This window comes from Mesocricetus auratus, unplaced genomic scaffold (genome assembly GCF_017639785.1).
Source record: "Mesocricetus auratus isolate SY011 unplaced genomic scaffold, BCM_Maur_2.0 Super-Scaffold_4256, whole genome shotgun sequence".
Lineage (NCBI taxonomy): Eukaryota > Metazoa > Chordata > Mammalia > Rodentia > Cricetidae > Mesocricetus > Mesocricetus auratus.
Genome location: NW_024429182.1, coordinates 12,812,053 through 12,831,634, shown reverse-complemented (window position 1 = coordinate 12,831,634; position 19,582 = coordinate 12,812,053). Strand labels below are relative to the sequence as shown.

The window sequence follows — 19,582 nt, the reverse complement described above, 5'->3', positions numbered from 1 at the left end:
TCTGCAGGAGTAGCAAGCTGGGACTCCAAGTAGGCTTTGATGTCCTTTGAGTGGCTGAGCCAAAGCTGTAAGCCAGAGAGGACTCCAGAGTTAAACTTATGGGCCTTCCCAATCACAGAGCACAAAGATTACTTGAAACAGAGACTGGAGAGAGGGCACGGAAATGGAGTAACTTGGGTCTTTGGCCCACCTATGTTTTGTGAATTCTGCTTTGTTTGCTGGTGCGTGGGGAGTGCTTAAAAACCCAAGTCTACTTGTTTTTCTCCTAAAGAGCCACTGGATATATATTCTCACTCCAGACACTGTCCAGAGAGGTGGCAGGGAAGCCGTGCGTGGGAATGCCTGTGCAGCAGCGTCTCCTTAGGGATGCTTGCAAGTGGAGCTTTCAAAGAAAACGTGCAACGAAATGGGGCCTGGGAGTGTGGTGAATAACAACACTCAGAGCCATTGTGGGGTCAAGGGCCCTTGCTTTGTGAGCGCAACAGCCTTACCATTTATTTTAATGTTTTCTTTGTTTATTCCCCCTCTGGATTTCTAAAGGAAATTCTTTTGGAAAATGTTTGCCTCTAAAGGCTGTGCTAAGGGAACTGAGGGAAAGGAATGGGCTTCAGTTTTCAGCTTACTCTCTGTGAGTGCTGGGACCAGAGACAAAGGGAGCAGCAAACTCACAGGGAAAACAAGTGCCCGGCCTCCCACAGAGGTATTCCTCAGGAGGGCTCTTTGTTTTCCTTGCTCAAACCTTGGAGGTATGTGTGCCGTCTGTGGAGGGAATTCCCTTGTGCAACGGCTTTTAGCTTTGTTGCCATCACTCTTGGTTTCACTTTGAAGAAACAACAGGTCCAGCGGAAGTGGAGCTCTGTGGGCGGACAGAGAGGCAGTGCGTGCAGGACCTCAGTGTAGGCCTCCCTATCCTGCACTTAGTGTCGGGGGGGGGGGGCGGAGGGGTGTGGGGGTTGACCGACCCAGTTAGGTGTCTTCTAAACTGTTTTCCTGAGGTGGTTCTCGGAGCCCCTGAGGTACCCTAAAGCTGAAAGCATTTCTGTTTCCAAAGCCAGAACAACCGTGCTTCTTAGGCTTAGAAATTGGAGACTTGCCGAAGAAGTGGAAAGTTCTTGAATTTCACTCCAGAATCATCTACTTGAGGCCTTGAGCATTTTTGACAGTCTGGGGCTTCAGAACTTGTATCAATATTTCTTCTTTTAATAAGCCACCTGTGTCTTTTCCCCCATGGCCCCAAACAAAAGAGTTCAAACTGCTCCTGGAAGGTAGTGTTTTTCTGTCTTATCTTCAGGACCCAGCAGAGCACACATGATAGGTAATTTATAAATTCTGGATGAGACCTGACATTTCTTTGTAATTCCTTTCAATTCCTTTCCCAGGAGCATATACTCCCACCGTCTAAAGAATAAGCTAATGCATGCTTTGTTTTTTATTAATCTTTGTATGTGCGTGGATTGTGTGTGTTCACTGTGTGAATGTGGGACTAGGTATGCCACAGTGCTCATGCAGAGGTCAGAAGTGTCACTACTTGCCTATACCTTGTTTGAGGCAGGTTTTCTTTGTTGTTGACTGCTGGATGTGACAGGGTAGCTGTCCCGTTAGCTTCTGGGGATTCTTCTGTCTTTGCCTTGGACCTCACAGGAACCCTGGGACTGTGTATTCTCATTTCCATTTCCACCTATGTCTTTCTGTAGATTTTAGGGATCTAAAATCAGGTCCTCAATCTTGTACAGCATGTGCTTGCGCACAGAGCTGGCTGCTCAGCCCGATACTTTTACAACACTTAATGGTCACGCAGACTCCATTCCAGCTCACATTTGAATTAGAGTAAGCAGTGCCGCTTTCTGCGGCCTTCAAACCTTAAATCATCCTTGGGTTGTCCGTTTCTATCAAATCTGTCTTCAGCGCAACAGTCTTCCCTGCTTGTACTTTTAAGCCATAGCCCAAGTGGTCAGTTCTCTTTTCTCCCCCCACTACTGTGTTAGTGAGATCTAAACCTCCTGACACCCATGACTCCTCTGTTTCTCTCACACCTCACAGCCCTTCTGTTTCCTGTTCTGTTTCCTGGGATTACTGTCATTTCCCACAGTGCTTTCCAGTCTAACCCTGAGCCTGTCCTAGGCGCTTCAGTACATGCCGTATCCTCTCTTCCTGATTACATGCAGGCACTGCTGCTCCGGTCCCTGTGAGCCCTGCACTTCTCCCGCTTTCTATTTTTAGACAGCCATCAGTGATCTTGTACTTCCATCAACGTCACACAGCCTTCTCCCCAAATAGATCTCAGGAGATTCGGCCCTGAAGGCCTCCGAGGCCCACTCCTGGCTTTCTCTCTTATTTATTTACCTGCACGTCTCCTGCTAGAACCCTGCTGGTCTCATATGTGCACCACAGAAGTGCCCACTTGGGGCTGACACCTCCCCCAGTTACACTTTCCTTCCAGGTGGCTCTTTGACTCAGACGCCACCACCATCAGCTTCTAGTTTCACCCAGTTTCTGCCCTGTGACCTCCTCAGAGACGTCTTCCTTGGCCACCTCAACAAGTTTCTCTTAAGCTCCATGCCCTTATCCTGCTTCAGTTGTCTCGACTCTTCCTGCGCGACCTTCCGAAGCTGATCCTCATTACCACGGATGCTGTGCCTGTCCATTTGCCGACTCGCTGAAACATACTCGTAAGTCCCAGAAGTCATGGACATCAGCAGACAATGAGGAAATTATGAGCCACCTGATGTTCACATTTCCCATGGAGGCTCAACAGGGGACACTCCGATTCCTTGTCTCTGCTCTCCAGCTGCAAACAGTATCCTCGCTGTCGTCTATCCTGAACCACATTTCTCACATTTCTGCTCCTGGAAATGGTCTTGTACTTAAAGTGACCCCCAGGCATAGTGCAGAGGGGCTGTGTGATGTTCTTAAGCACAGTGAGGCTGTGATGTGCTTTGGGTGTGCTCCATTAGCCTCTCTGAAGCCTAGAGTACTGTTTGCCACAAACTCAATGCTTGTGAATCAACAGACGGTGAGATTAGGCATCTTTAAGTGGAAACATACCTGAAACAAGGCCGTGCACTTATTGCTTGATGAAAATGTTGTTTCTAGAGACTCACAGAGGCTTAATCCAGCATTTCTTTTAGAACCAATGCCTTAACATTTATTGTATTACATCAGCACTTAGAACAACTTTGCAGAGCACGATTAACAAAGCTAGCAAAAACCAACTGTGTGCACATGTGTAGTTATGGCTATAGAGATACACATTTGCTTACAGCCCAATTTTCTACTACCATGTAAACTTTATGAAACTATGGATCAGGTCTGTTTCCCAGAAGCCTCTGATGTAGCCAAGAAATTTTATGGAAAAGCTACAAAATAACAACTCCCCTTTTCAGGGATTTTCATATCATTATGATAATAACCCCAGCTGGCCAAAGCCCTTTGCAGGAGGGATTGCAACCGCCTTGACTTGGCTCAACAAAGCTAACACAGTGCTCTGACTCAGAAGCTATGCGCGAGTGTGTGTGTGTGTGTGTTTGCATCTGTGCGTGTGCGTGCACACGCTGTGAATCCTGGTGTGGGTGTGTAGTCTTTGAGCACAAAGGCCATGAACACAAAGTAAGGTATGAACCTGACCTTTGTGCCCTCTTTGGATAGTAGAACAAGTGGTGGGTTGGTCTTCTCCCAAGATTTATTGCTTGTTCCGTAAAACAAAGACAATGGAGGTCCTCCAGCTACGGCTGGGAAGGTTATAAGATGACACACCACACTGGACCTGGTGCCTGGCACCGTGTGAACATTTCCTATATATATATATATATATATATGTTCTTTATTTCACTCTGTGCTTTAGGAGCCCAGTGTTGGAAATAAGGTCAAGGGGATATGAAACCAGGCCAGGAAGCATCCCAGAACCCTTAGCCACTATTTAAGATCAGCACTGCTGATCATTGACTGGCCAAAGACTGGGTTGCAAATATTTTACAATTGAATGACCAGTGATCTCTGTTGCAACCCATCTCTAGATGAAAATGTCTGGAGGCGTTTTTAATTAAGTTTCCTTCACAAAGTTTGGTGACTTTTTCTTTGTATCATTGTTACTAAATTATTTTCTCTCCATACTTCCACAACCAGGGGACTAGAAGAACACTTGTGCCTAGGCGGTCTGATCTTAAAAAGTCTGGATTTTATTTTCAATCAATTAATTGACTCATTGTAAGGGGCTAAGACATCAGTGTTGCTGGAACTTTCAGGAGACTCAGAATTGAGAGCCACTGATGAATCATTAAAGTCTCCAACAGAAGATGCACATAGCAGACATAGTCTTCCCGCCGCCACCTCGTTTTAGCATCCAGGGACCAGCACCATTAGAAAAACAACATGCAGATATTGCTAGCCCTCAGTGCTTTATGCACAGAGCCAATCACTGCTGCTTTTAGAGGGAAGCCTAATTATCTGTGTAATAAATGAATTGTACTCTTAAGGCATAAAGCCCAGCTGTTGCTCTTGGTTTTAGCTGAGGCTGTATTTTTGCTGTCTCCTCTCATTCCAGTGGTGGTAGCTAAACAGAATGGTCTCGAATGGAGCAGACAATCCACTCTTGTGCTCGTAGCCCTCTGACAGAGGTGGAAGCAGGTTCCCAGGAGCCAGAGGTCTTCAATTAACACCCATGTCTTTGATTCTAGTGCAGTGGTTCTCAACCCGTGAGCTGCTACCTTCTTTGTAGTGTCAAATGGCCCTTTCCCAGGGGTCACCAAAGAGCATCAGAAAATAGAGATATTTGCATTACAATTCATTACAGTTATTAAGTAGTATTGGAAATAAATTTTTGATCAGAGATTACTGCAACATGAGGAACTGTGTTTAAGAGTCACAACATTAGGAAGGTTGGGAACCGCTGCTCTATTGGGCTATAAGGAAGATACCCAGTTGCCCTTGTCCATCTGGGATGATTTAAGCTTGTTCAGAAATCTCTAAACTTCCTCAATAATTATCTAGAACAAGTTCTCCTTAGGTAATCCATCAGGACTGAGAGTTTGTTAAATTGCTGACGTCTAGGCCCCAGGTCTAGGAAGTGACTGAGTTACACATTGTTCATGAAGTACCTGGGGTACTCTGCAGTTCAGGAGCTGCGATTCTGGAGCAAGCCAGTCATCTTACTTATGTAAAATAACAGAGGGAGTTACAGTCTTCTTCTAAGGCTGTGGAGATAGCCTAGTTAGTGAAATATCTGCTTTACATATGTGTAAACCTGCATTTGATCCCCAGAACAAATGTGAAAAAGACAGGTATGATGGTGTGTGCTTGTAGTAGAGATCTAAGAAGGGAAAACCCCTGGATCCAGGTCAGTGAGAGACTCTGTCTCAGAAAAGAAAATCAAGGTGGACAGCACCTGAGAAACAACCTTCGAAGGTGGCCTTTATAAGTACATGCACACGTGAATGTACACACACACATAAGTGTGCCCCTGCCACAGGTGCAGAGTCTTACACATGCAGAAACAGGCACACATGCCCATCTACACACAGACACACACACCCTAAAAGCAGCACAGCAAGTTGATTAATGCAGCTACGACTTCAACGTAGGTCTGTGTATCAGCTCACTGACACTTGAACACTTGAACACATTCATCCTTGTTTATACCTCTGAAGACTGACTGGATGATTTCTCTGGTCTCATTTGAGTTTCCTCACAGGTCTGGGATCTCTTCTACCTTCTCCTTCCCTCCAACAGAATAGCATACATACGTGTGTTTACCTGGCAGCGCTAACATCCCAAGCATTGTACCTGTCCACTATTCTGAGAGACTGCATAGAGCTGGGACAGTACCACTCACAATGCAGTCTGGAGCCAAAACAAGAAACAAAGGCAACGTGAGGAAGTAGCTCTGGCTCCCCCTGGGAGATCTGAAAAAACCCTTGATAAAGACAGGACATGGATTCAGGGAGGACAGATGTTCCCACATCTGCCCCACAGTCTTGGGGCTCTCCAAAGCATGCAGGTTCCTTTCGTTATAAAACCTCTTTCACAAATGTTAAGGAAACAACGGTTGTGCGAACCTCCTGGGCTTTTTCTATGCCTAAGATTATTGCTCTTGGATGAAGAATCAAACATCCACATACCTACCTGAAGGGACCGGTGAACTCATCACGTTTAAACCTCATCTGACACTTTAATTTCCTGATAATATCGCCTTAATCAAAGTGTTCATCCATCTTCTGCTCCAATGTATCACAGAACTCCCAGGAGAACCCGCTGTGATGTGAAGTAGCTCCTCCTGGCCACAGAGAGTTCTTATCATAGAATATTACTTCTCACAGAAAGCCAACACTGGCTTCATTCTGAATGGCAGCTTTTGGTGTTACTTCTGCCATTTGATACTGTGAGGAAGAAAGCTTGGCCACTGCCTACCCAGATCGACCTTTTTATACATTGGAAAGCCGCTGTCAGTCTCCTTACTGGTTGGTTAGTTTTCTGTCCCACGTGTCTACAGGTCTACTCTCAGGGTGAACTTCTGAACTCTTTCAGTGTTTGCTTTCTTAGCCCTTCACTCATTCCTAACAGTGGCTCCGGGTACTATGCATGTCAAATTTGGAGCCAGAGTTTCTGGAATTGTCCTTGGGAATCTTGACCAAATTTATAATACCATGGAGCTTTGATGTCCCCCTTCAGGAAATGTGGACAGAAAACAATATTACACAGATTATACTGTGTCAGATAATTTAGGTGATCTATGCTGAAAGGTGGTCCTGGGACATAAGCTTGGTGCAGGAGTTCAGGAGTACAGGAATATAGAGCTATAGGGTGCAGGGGTGCTGGTGTGCAGGGGTACAGGGGTGCAGGGGTTCAGGGTTCTTTCTGTCCTTTGTTTTACCTCTGAACAAATGGCTTTGTCCTGGTCCATGCTGTTGCCCAGGGCCATGTCTAGATCCTTGGTCCTACTGTAGCTGGGGTCTATGCTGATATCCGTGGCCTGTTTTGCCACCAAAGGCCATGTGAATATCCCTGGTCTGTGCTGCAGCCTGAACCCCTGTTAATGTCCTTGGCCTGTGCTTTCTCCAAGGGCCATGATAGGGTTTGTGGCCCATGCAGGGACAAAGGGCCATGTTGATATCTGTAGTCTGTATGACCACTGGAGTCCATGTTGAGATCTGTTACATGTGCTGACACTGGAGACCATGTGGATGTCCATGGTCCATGCTATCACCAGAAACCATGTATAAGTGTACGATCCATGCTCCTACTTACTGTAGTGGACAAGGAAGCTACCTTTGTCATGTTATTTGTGACTGCAGAGTCACAGTTGAGAAGGCAGGGCATGGAGGGCTTTTGTAACAACCCCTACTCCAGCCGCACCCCGTACTCCCCTCAAAAGTGACAGCCTAGACAGAAAGGCATTGTAGAGAAAGATGCCAAAGCCTAGTTCTCCACAGTTGAGGGCTCCTGGTGGAAATGGAGAAGACTCAATTTTCTTTAAGGGGCTTGCCACAAAGAGTTTGACCATGCTCCAGAGAGTATATGGACAGCATAAACTGCATATTTTAAATTTTTATTTGTTTTCTTCTTTTTGTTGAGGAGGTCCCAAGAGTGGGAGAGGGGCTTGGGAGTGAGTGTGCTTAGGGTTAACATGTAAAGTTCCCATAATCAATAGAAATATGAAAAAATGACTTTGAAGTATACGCTCCATTCTTTATATTTTGGAATGGAAAAATTACGTATCACAACAATTAAAAAATAGGCAAGAGTACATGAATTTTAGAGAGAGCAGTGTGTGGGGGTCACGTGGGAACAGTTGGGGAGGGGAAAAGGACAGGGGGATGATGTAATTATATTTTAATTTCAAAAATATTTTAAGTCTACGAAATTTGTATTTAAATGAGCTTATATTTTTGACACATTCATACTCCTGAAAACCTAAGCAACTTTAGATGCTTATATTTTCACAGAGACTTGTGTTTCCTCTCTCAAGAGTAGTGACGTCTTCATTTCTTCTGAATTGAAGGTGGCTGTTATTGTTTTGATAGAGATATTGACTTAAATTAAATGTGATCTAAAACTAAAGTACTCTGCAGCATAGAATTAGGTGGCTCTAGGCCTCTGAGAAGAAAAAACAAATCTGAACTTGGAATAGAGTTTAAGGCAAATTGGAAAATGTCGAGGGCGGGAAAGTGGGTAGGAAGCACATGTTAACAATGGTGTGTGATTCGAAGCCAAAGCCATTGAGGAAAGAGGAAACACGGGTGAAAGGCGGGGAGGAGAATGTGAGTCACACCAGTATAGTCATCTCACCTCGCTGAGAAAGGAGCCTTTTTGCTCAAAGGCTATGGCTTAATAGGAGACATTTCTGAATTGTATTATGTAAAAATGAATAGACTCTGATTGCAGAGGGAAATGGTCAAGGGTATAGGACTGTGGAGACAAAAGAATGAATTTTAGTAAATACTACATAAATTGTTTGCAAGATTGTCTTACATGACTATTACCCCCCAAAATACTCTTCAGTATAAAGAGGATGAAATGAATTGTGAAAATGATTTGTAAATAAAGGCACTAGCTAGACTCAAGATACAATGTCAGCCATTCACAGCTTACCCAAATGGACCATTATTCTTGTGAGGCTATGTGAACTTGTTTTTCTTTTAACATCAAGCAACTAACAAAAAAGTCACCACAGTTTAGTAAAATGAACATTGAGCTAGAGTTGGGCCCTGGGTTTTGAATTTCACTTCACAACTAGCTATCTGTGTCATTATGCAGGTCAGCCAGGTTCTCTGATACAGCACCCATGTGTCAGAGCACATGTCCAGATAATCTCCAGAGCCTTTTATAGTTGCTAAAAATGATGGTTCTCTGGTCCTACATGGCTGCCCAGCTGGATGTAACTTCTGGGAGAATTTGAAGAGCTCAAAATCATAGATGAGATTTTTCTCTTCTAGTATCATATTATATGTATATAGTCTGAAACATACATATCTAGACATGATACCCAATCTCTAGTTATGTATTTGGCATTCTTCTGCAAAGTAGTGCATAAAAAATATTCCTCTGTGGGGGAGAACCTGAAATATGTGTGTCATGGGTGTAGAATAAATTTGTAGATGATCCAGATCACTTGAAGATTTATGGAGAATTTTACTGTTGATTCTAAGCACATACATATTTAGACTGCAAAATATGCTAATAATTTTTAGGTTGAGCATTGGAGACATGGCATATTTGCCCTTTCAAATATCTCAAGGTCAAACCACAGATGTGTGGTGGAACACTTGATGCCCTTTGACCTTTAATTATGCTTTGACAGGAACCTTTGAGAAGTGTTGAGTTTGAAGTTGTTTGCTTTATTTATAGGATACCCTGCCACCACCACCTACCCCCTGCTTCTTTCAGAGGTAAACTTCATGAAGTTTACCTGTAAAACATTTCCTTGACTTAGAATTATAACTTAGTTTTTTAGGTTAATGATAAATAAGTATCTCCCTGCTTATATCCCCCCCCTCCATTTTAGTCTCTTTTACTCTATAAGTCAATCTCCACGTCTCTTATATCCTTACAGCATGGTTTGGAGTGTGTCTCCTTCCCTTCCTCTTGAATCCATTAGATCATCTCCTTTGGAACTATTTGCATCTCTGCTTTATCTTATTGAGTTCTGGTCCTTGGATCAATGCATGATGATTTGGGCCAAGGGAACTATACTCTTGGAGGGGATGACATCACCTTTCTGTTTTATTTCTAGCATTGCTGCTAATGATCAGAATGTTTCATCTTTGTTATCTACAAAGTTGAAGTGGGGCTTACACTTCAGGCCAGAACCTCTTCATCCATGATGCCTCACTTGCTTTGAGCCATCCCAGAGGGGAAAACTGAGCATGACTTCTCTGTCTTCTTGAGTGTTTTGCTCAGCACCTACCCACTGGCACATCTCTCTTCCTGCCTAGTTTGTTTTACTTTCTGAGGGTATCCGAACATTATGTTACTCATAAGATTCATCACACATGGAATTGTATGGCTATGAGTCTAACACATACTAGACATTCAGATAATACTAAATAGATTGGCGAATAAAATGCTCTCAATTCACTGACTACGGGTGATAATTTAATTCAGTTCTAAGATTCCCAGTTAGCTCAGTCAATAAGAGTTCCAGTGTTAAAGAACAATATACATAATTAAAGAGGATGAATTTTAAAATCTAAAGATATAGAAATGGGATAAAAGAAATTTTGTGGGGGAGATTGTCAGACAAAATGTGGGAAACTTCATTAAATTTGAATTTCAAATACCAAAGTGTGTATCAAATATTTCATGAGACACACATGAAGTGTTACTAGTATTATTTTTTTCTAAAATTAAAATTAATTGATAATTGCATATTTTATTTCCTAAAATCTAGCAACCATCCATACTTCTTGAGGCAAGTATACAGGTACAATCAGACTAGTGGCCCCGAGGCAGCATCTCGCCCTCTGGGGTCAAATCATATCTTGTCTCCACTGAAGTATTTTAGATGTTTGATTTTTTTCAAAATTGTTATTAAATAAAGACTTCAAAGAAAAAACTCTGAGATTTTAGGCACCCTTGAAACTTGATAAAAACCTAGTGATACTGGATCAACTCTCTTTCCAATGAAGTACAGCTAAGCCCAGTGTTGGATGGGGCTTTCTCCCTGTGGGTTCCTGCTCCTTACCAGTGTTGCAGATGAAATGCCATCTGCCAATTGTCATCCCATTTACCCTGAGCTTCCCCTAATGTTGAGAGGAAAGAGAAACCCTTTCTGAACCTTTGTCTCTATCAAAAGTGGGACAACAGAAGACAGCCCAGAGGGCCAAGTGTTTCAATATAAATGAGAAAATCTTCCTCTGAAGTAAGCAAAGAATTTTTTTCTCTGTGTTAAGTGCCAGCGAGATGAGCCTGTGTGTTAACGTACAAATAACAATACTGTTCTCTCACAATCCTCAAACTCTGCACTATGGGATATAGAGTCTTGTAGATCTTCATCTTCTCTTGAACGTAAGATCCTTCAAAGCAGACAGCTTTTATTCATTTTATTCACAGATGCATCCCCCAACCAAAACATAATGGCTGGCTCTTAATTGATGTGTGATCTGTGTTTGTTAAGCAGTGAGTAAAGGAAGCCATCAGAGTGAAAGATGAAAAAAATTAATCCCAGTGGCTGTCTTGAAGGAAAGCATTCCCTCTGTAGACAGACAGGGCTCAGGGAGCAGTATATGCCTCTTTTAGATAGATGTCCCCATGAAGACATCTATTTCCCATGGGCTGACGACAAAGACTGTTGTACATTCTCTGGAACTTGTAGGGTCAAGGGTGGGGGAGTTGTATGGGGTTTGTCCTCACTAATAATGAAACCAGAGACTGTTGAACGCTGTAACCAGAGGCCCATGTTGGGAATGACTCTCTGAAACGGCGTGGTCCTGAATTCTCTGATTTCTTGCAAATATTGTTGCAATCCGGGAGTTCTTCATGCAGCCCCATATTGGCTAGCCAAGCCCTCCGTTGTTGACCTCTACCACCAAAGTAAAGGGCAGAGAGCCTTCTCTCTCTCTCTCTCTCTCTCTCTCTCTCTCTCTCTCTCTCTGTCTCTCTCTGTGTGTGTGTGTGTGTGTGTGTGTGTGTGTGTGTGTCTGTCTGTCTGTCTCTCTCATTCTGTGTTAATAGGAATGGAGCCCATGGTCTTGTGCATTTTATGGAATCCCCCTATCACTGAGTTACACACCTAGTTTGCTCATGTTATTTCAGAGACAATATTTTTCATGAGTATAAGTCACCTAAATTCTGTAGATCTTTGTGAGGATTTAAACGTCAAGTATAGACTTCCTATAAGCTAGAACCTTTATATAGATGTGTGTTCTAATCCACCCTTTTCTTCTAAGTTGTCTGAAGGGAAGCTGACCTGTCACCAAATGCTCCTCTAAAGCCAGTTCTGATGCCTCTGGTGACTGGTTTGTGATTTCCATGTAATTATTAGGAATCTACCATTCTTAGAAAATATCTTTGGGGTCCAGGTTTTTTGAAAATTCATGGGGCAGATGAATGCAGTAGATGAGTGTATGTATTTCAGTCACCGAGACAGCAATCGGTCTCTAAACCAGACATCTGACCGAATAACTAATGCCCAAGTGGAAACAAGGCAGCAGTAGAGAGTGCATCAAAACACGTGGCCATGCTCCCCTCCCAGCCTTCTGCTGCTTTGGTATGTGATGCCTGAAGCACTTTCCTAGAACTGATGCAACAAAATACCACAAACCGCTCGACTAGAACAACAGCAACTTACGGTCTTGTGTCTTTGGAGGGTGGAATTCTAAAATCAAGGCCAGTAGAATTCCAAACCTATGGAGGATTCTTCCCCTGCCTTTCCCTTTCCGAGTAATCTAGTAATTTGTCAGCTCTCAGAGGCAACACTTGACTTACAGTTGCTTCTCTCCGGCCCTCTGTCTTCATGTGACAGTTCTTCTCTGTGTCTTTCCTTTGTCCTTCATCTGCTACTGTCTTTCCCCCTAGGTGTACACAATTCACATGGATGAGGGACTACCCTAATGATCTTAGCTTTACCTCAGTGGGTCCGCAGAGACCCTATTTGTACCAAAAGTAACCATTTTCAACACTGGAAACAGAGGACTTCACCGTGTCTCTCTGTCATCTTATAGCAATGCCTGATACTTTAGCTACCTCGCATTATTTTATTGAATTTAAATTCCATATATAACTTGTTGCTCTCCCTGCAGAATGTTCTATTGATTAAATTGCCTCTTTAGTCCATCAGCTCTTAGATGCTTTTCCCTGGCAGGAGGATGTAATTAGGGAACTAATAACTGAACCAATAAGGAAAAGAGCTTGTTCTTCCATATTTCTAGATGTTCTGATGACTGTTTCTGGATCGTGTGTGCGTGCGCATGTGTGTGTGTGTGTGTGTGTGTGTGTGTGAGTGAGTGTGTGTGTGGGTAGGTGTGTATATGTGACTTTGTGTGTGTGAGTGTGTGTGTGGGTAGGTGTGTGTGTGCCTGTGTGTGTGTGACTTTGTGTGTGTGGGTGTGGGTAGGTGTGTGTAGGGGGGGTGGGTGGATTTTTGTTGTAGTTGCTGTTATTATTATTTCTATGTGCTTGTTAGGAAACCTATTTTATCGTTCTTTCATAGACAGGAAAAGGAGGACATTTCATTTGCTCTCTGGTGATGTCTAGGGATGATGTCACTGTCAGATAAGAGGTAGCACGAAGTAGGATGTAGAGCAGAATACGGCTTCATATATGTAGCACTTTACAAGAAAAGGTCTGATTTAGGAGTGTTTACTGATTACAAAAACACCTTATATTTTAATGTTGTTTGAGGAATTTCAAGTTGAAGCCATATAGGCTGTATAAATACCCTCTGAGTTGAAGCTGCTTATCCAAGGAAGAGTGCAAGAGAGTGTACCACCACATCAAGAACTTTCAAGGTTCTTTCCTGGAAACTTCTGTTCAGGGTTCAAAAAGAGATGTCACAATAAGTGTGGGATCTAACTCTGAGGGCTTTGGAAAAGAATCTTCTCACACCACGTTCCTTCTGTGCATGGGTTTACTGTTCTGTTTCTACTCTAATAACCAAGTCCTGCTTTTCACTTCTCCATTCTTCTTCGTCTTTTTCTTGGTCTTCATTTTCTGACACTTGTTTCTTCTATATTCTTTTTTTTTTTGGTTTTTCGAGACAGGGATTCTCTGTATTGTTTTGGGGCCTGTCCTGGAACTCGCTCGGTAGACCAGGCTTGGTCTGGAACTCACAGAGATCCTCCTGCCTCTGCCTCCCGAATGCTGGGATTAAAGGTGTGTGTCACCACCCCAAGGCTGTTTCTCCTATATTCTTACCCTTCTACATTTCTGTTAATTTCTGCCAGTTCTTCCTGCAGCCATTACCTCTCTAGTCTCCTCTTCCCTAATCTCTCTATCCCCAAAGGATAAGAACAGAGTTAGTTTTTCATTGGTTAGGAGCACATTTCTAACCTAAATTATAAAGGCAGAGCCATAGCCATGACAACATAAGGTCCCAATGCTGTAGGAGCAAGACTGTGACCAGACAGGGAGGGTGCAGTGCACCATGACGATTTTAAGACACAGATTTTTTTTAGTAGATAGGCAGGTGAAAAATGGGCATGCTTTAAGGTTAACGTGAGGTTAGCTTGGGACAGCACTTTCCTATCTGCTGGCAGAGAAAATCCAGGACCCTCTTGTTCTCTAGCTCTCTGAGAGCTAAGGCTCAACAACTTCATACATGACATAATTCTTGTCCTTGGGCATCTGTGAATGTCTCAATAGAAGTCTCTTTGCTTGGAGACTAACACTGATCAACTGGCTGCTAAGGAAGATAACTGCCTGGGAGCAGACTTCTAAGTTTAACAAAGACTTGGTTGAGACAGTAAGGGTATTGATTTTTGCCAGAATCACACATTGCTGGGTGGGGGAGTAAGCTTGTATACTAATGTTGAGGGGAAAATATGCCTAGTAAATTATTAATACATTGCTGGAGTTTTGGGGGATGAATCCCACCATATAAAGTGAGTCCTATGGCTTCACAGGGAATTTACAGTAAAGACAGTGACTCTTCATAAATCAAATACTCCCACCACCCTGCATGTGGGCCTCCTCCATCAGAAAATGATCCTGGTGGGTTAGCTTTGTGATTTGTCAGCTGTGTTCTCACTACATAAGGCTGTGGTCTGTAGCACCACCATGAATGGCAGTTTATAGAAAATGCTGCCCTGTAGGAAATATCCTATGATGTTGTCTAGTGCTAGCTACCTCTTAAAAAACACCTGGTTTTAATTCTTATCCTTTTATGAATAAAATTACTGTAGCATGTCCATTATAATAAAAAGCTTTCTGTATAAAATATATGTAGACTAAAATGTACTTACATGATTGCCAAAGTATGATAAGTATCCACAGTAAAATAACTGAAAATGATGGAAATGTGTAAAACACACACACACACTATTCTTTAACCTGTAATTTAGAGATGACCATTGATAATATTTTTGGCCTACTTATCCTAATATGTTTTGAGCTTGTAATAGTCAAATAAAGTTTATATCTTTTGTATTTGAATAGTTAATCACTAATGTTTTCATAACATTGATGTTCTTCTTAAACTTCCTTTTGCAAAATCACCATTTCATTCCTATTTGAATGTTACAGCTTTAATTATAATAGTCATATAGCCTCATAGTAAATTTTAAAGTATAGATGATACAAGAAGAAAATCCTAGTTTCCCATAATTTCTCAGACATTGCCATGGCATACAATTCAGGACTTCCACTGGCCATCATGCTTCCCATCTTTGTAACCATAGCTCTTAGTTCAGTGCCTTCAGTATGAAACTTGTTCCACAGGCTTTGTGTGAATACATGAATGAGTATGTGAATAATTAAATGGAGAGGATGAACGAGTCTATGAATGAAGAGAATGCGAAGACCTAGCTCATGGTAAAATGAAAATAAATTCCAGACTCAGAAACTAGTTTACCTTAAGAGAGAAGGGAGCTAAGCCCGGCTCCTTAATGAAAGGGAGCCTGTTCTTTCAGTTCATCCAGATCTGCCCATAGGCAGAAAATTCAATTTCATCTTTTTCCCCATCACTCAAGACGAAGAGCTGAGAAAGCAAAAACAGAGCCAAGGGAGGGGGCCAGTCCTGCTCATTCTGCTTGTGGTAGGAAGGTCATGTGATGAGAGAGGTATGCCTCCCTGAAGAATAGGCCTCAGGAAGCACTCTCCTTGCAATAGAATCCTCCATGGTGGAGGGACTGATAACTTCCTCACAGGGAAGAGTCTCCAGCATGTCAGAGTGAGCAGCTTGGTTTTGCCCGGCTTGTCAGCAAAGACAACACAGTCGTCTCTTTGCTACAACTATATTCAAGTCTGACAAGTAATGAGTTTGTGCTAATTTCTATATATTAGTTGTACTAATTCCTGTTCGTACAGTTCTGACACTGATTCAGGAGCCCCCTAGTTTAATTGGGAAATATGTGTCTTCAGTCTGAGCATCTGACCCACAGATGACTGCCATAGGAAGGAAAGTAATTTATTTTTTGAAGTTACTTAGAAAACTAAATTCTTACAATAAAGTATATTGATATCTTCTTCCCAAATACTGGTCTGGTCTTCACAAAACCTCTTTATCTCATATCAAATATAAAAATAAATACAGCTAGAAACAAAAAAAATATATATAGGCAAATTGATAAAAAAAATAGATCAGAAGATAGGTGGGCAGACAGAGACTACCTCTTTTTAGTCAGCAACAGCCATCATATCCCTTCTTCAATGTAAGTGTGTTTCAATAAGCCAAGTTCAGGATATTGGTCATTTTGATGCCTCTGCTCTTACTCTTCCTTCTACTTCATAAATCTCTGTCAAACTTCCTACCTACTCACCCTAGTTGTCTCTAAAGGATCAGCTGAAGATGTATTTTTTCATGGAATCTCACTGGTCCATTTCTACATCTGTCAATACTTCAGGTCTCTCCATCTTTCCTTGTGTGCACATGTGGGAGGGTGTGGGGGGCGGTTCAGTACCAATTTACCCTAACACATGACACACAAGCATGTATTCTCAGAAAAGCTACAATGTTGATTCCTGAAGAATTAGATATGAAGAACAGGAAATCAAAGTCCAAAAGGAGTCACTGATTTAGGGAATCTTAAGCTGGCCTCAAATAATATTTGAGAGCAGATGACCACAGAGACCAGGAGGTGGGGTGGGTGGAATCTAACCAAAGGCAAACATTTTCCTGTGCAAGAAGAATGTGTTCTAGTGATCTGTTTCCTAGCATAGTGATATAATAAATGTGTTCTGTGTTTCATCATTTCTAGAAAAGTAGAGTTTAAGTGTTTTTACTTTACAAATGGTAACTATGTGATGTAATGGATTTACTGAGCATAATTTGATCATCCCACAACATAAACATACTTAAAAATATCCCATCGCATCTCATAAGCATGTAATGCATCTAATAATTATTTTTGAATGAAATATTAAGATTTGCTGTTATGTGTCATGTAGCTTACTAGTTTAAAGTCAATATTGCTTTATTCACTAAGCTAATACATAAAGGAGAATAGAAACAACAGGGACTTATTTTCCCTATACATTGAATTGAAAACACAGGAATTTGCACTTAGTTTTGGAGTGAGAGCAAAGTTTGTATAAATACTGTGAGAACTAGAGGGTGGCAGAGATTAGATCAGAAGAATCAGGAAGGACATCCTGGTTTTGTGTGCAATTGCTTCAGTGACCTTCTGCATCAAAAGTTGGCACCTTCAGATTCAGGATGGAACTGATAGTATATACCCATTGTTGCATGATTCCTGCCTAGGCCCCATCACTGCTTTATCCCCCAAATAACACACGAAACACTATATTAATTATGAAGCTGTTGGCTGTTTGCTTGGTTTCTTATCAGCTAGCTCTGACTTAATTATTAACCCATAACTTATTAACCCATAACTGCTAATCTGAGTATTTCCACGTGGTCTTCTCTTACCGGAGAAAGGGTCCAGACCTGTTAGTCCTCTGGTATCCTACATTGTTACTGACTGTCCCTCAGTTTCCCAGAATCCTCCTTGACTTCTAGTCCCACCTATCTTGCTACCCTATTGGCCAACAGTGCTTTACTTAATCAACCAATAAGACAACATATACACAGAAGGACTTCTCCCATCAACACATGACTATCTTTTATGGAATTTTGAAAATAAAAATACATATCAATAATACTAGTTTATATATCTCTATAAATTTAAGGAAGTAACTTATTCTATGAGTAGAAAATTATATTATTTTCATGGTGCCACTAATCTGTAAATATCAGCCTAATAAAACATAAATTGGCCAAAATCTTTCAGAATGCTATGAAGATTTTTAGATTATCATAAGTGATGTGAAGTAATGGACTTGGAGCATGGCCATATGACCTGATAGTCATGTTCTAGGGAGCCCAACCCTACAGCTGAGAGTTAGCAGGGATGCTGTTTGAGGATTTTACTGCACATGCTTCTATTTCTGTAAGCTAAGGGCCACCTGATTCAGTACTGGATTCCTCTGATTTCTCCAACAATAAAATATTGTGTGCACCCTTCCCCAAATATAACTATCATGACAGACTAGATGCCAAATTCTTGGAAGGGGAGTTGTACTGGCCATTTGAAAATTTAAGTTCTGGACCTTTCATCCCAAATTCAACTTCTCCAACATTGAATTTCAGAAAATAGGACTCGGGTGTTAAGTGCCAGGCAGCCTAAAACCACTCATCCACACACAGGTGATTAAAGCATATTACCACATACAACCTTTCAGAAGGGAAAGCATGCCAACCATTAATAGCATGAAGCAGATAGTGAGTGCAGTAGTGGAATCATGAATACGATGATTGATCATGTCTATTTTGATGGATCAGAGAATGGCATTGAGCAGGGGTTGAAGTCACTAATCAGTACCTAAATTTCACTGAAGCTGTATGGGTCTGTTATATTTGAAAACACAGCACGGTAGACTTAATAATACTATCACTGTCATTATTTCTTGTCTTTTACATTCAGCTTTGTGCTTTAATTCATTTGTGTGATCAAAAGTGACTCGATGTCAGTTTCTTACAGGTTGTTGACCCATCCCTAATATGTTATAAAGAGTGAGATTACACAAATAAAATAAATGCATATGGGACCCGACTATACTAGTCAATCATGAGATTCTTTATGATTTTTTCCAAAGCTCTGGAGATCATCTAGATTTTTGTTCTTCCACAAGTTGCTATATATTGTTGCCTGCCTGTTTCTATCTTAAAATTATTGTTAATGCAATGGATATTTCACAGATGCTTTATATACAATTAAATAATATAAAGACAACTAGAAATAGATAAATCTGAAGGATACAATCTGTTTACTTTATGATAAGTGCCAAGTAAAAATAAGAGATGAGAAAGAAGACCTGTGTAGGCTGAAATGGTCACAGAGTTTTATTTATTCATCTATTTGTTTATTTTGTGGAGGAGGTCACATTTGTGGTGGTCTTGCTTGGATGAGGATGGTTTTGTAAGACAGGTTTATTCTTGCTATCTTGCCAAGGTATGGAGTTGTCTTCATCTTAACATTTCTGGTGGCATTAAAGAGTTCCATTTCATATTATCTATATTATGTCAAAGTCATAAAGAAGTCATAGAGTGCAACATGTTGGATATATTATTTGCTTAGATAGCAACTGATGAGCATTTTCACATACACAAGCCTTTCCACTTAAGAGTGCAGAATATGCCTGTTCCTTGTCACCAAATTCTTCAGTGTGAGTCCTGTTTGTGAGGGTCAATCAATAGATTTAAAGCAAAAAGTTATGAATTGCCTTAAATGTTTTATCTACAAGGAAACTGTGATGGCTATCAGAAAAATATTTATACTCAGACCAAAAGCATCAGTCAGCTATCAAGAAGTAGATCAAGGAGACAGCATGATAAGTGGGCCACACTAACATCCTTGCATTTTTATCTGAGTAAACTGGGTGTCTACTTGGATGTGCTGGCACTCCTGTTGGGATTGGATGAGGGGGCACCTGTGCT

The 19,582-nt window shown here is 41.6% G+C and overlaps 1 protein-coding gene across 1 annotated transcript in view; it reads left to right on the top strand.

The window, feature by feature from the left end:
- The window catches only part of Sorcs3 (sortilin related VPS10 domain containing receptor 3), a 609,591-nt gene that overhangs the window by 377,832 nt on the left and 212,177 nt on the right, over positions 1–19,582 (top strand). The gene's annotated exons all lie outside the window — the stretch shown is intronic.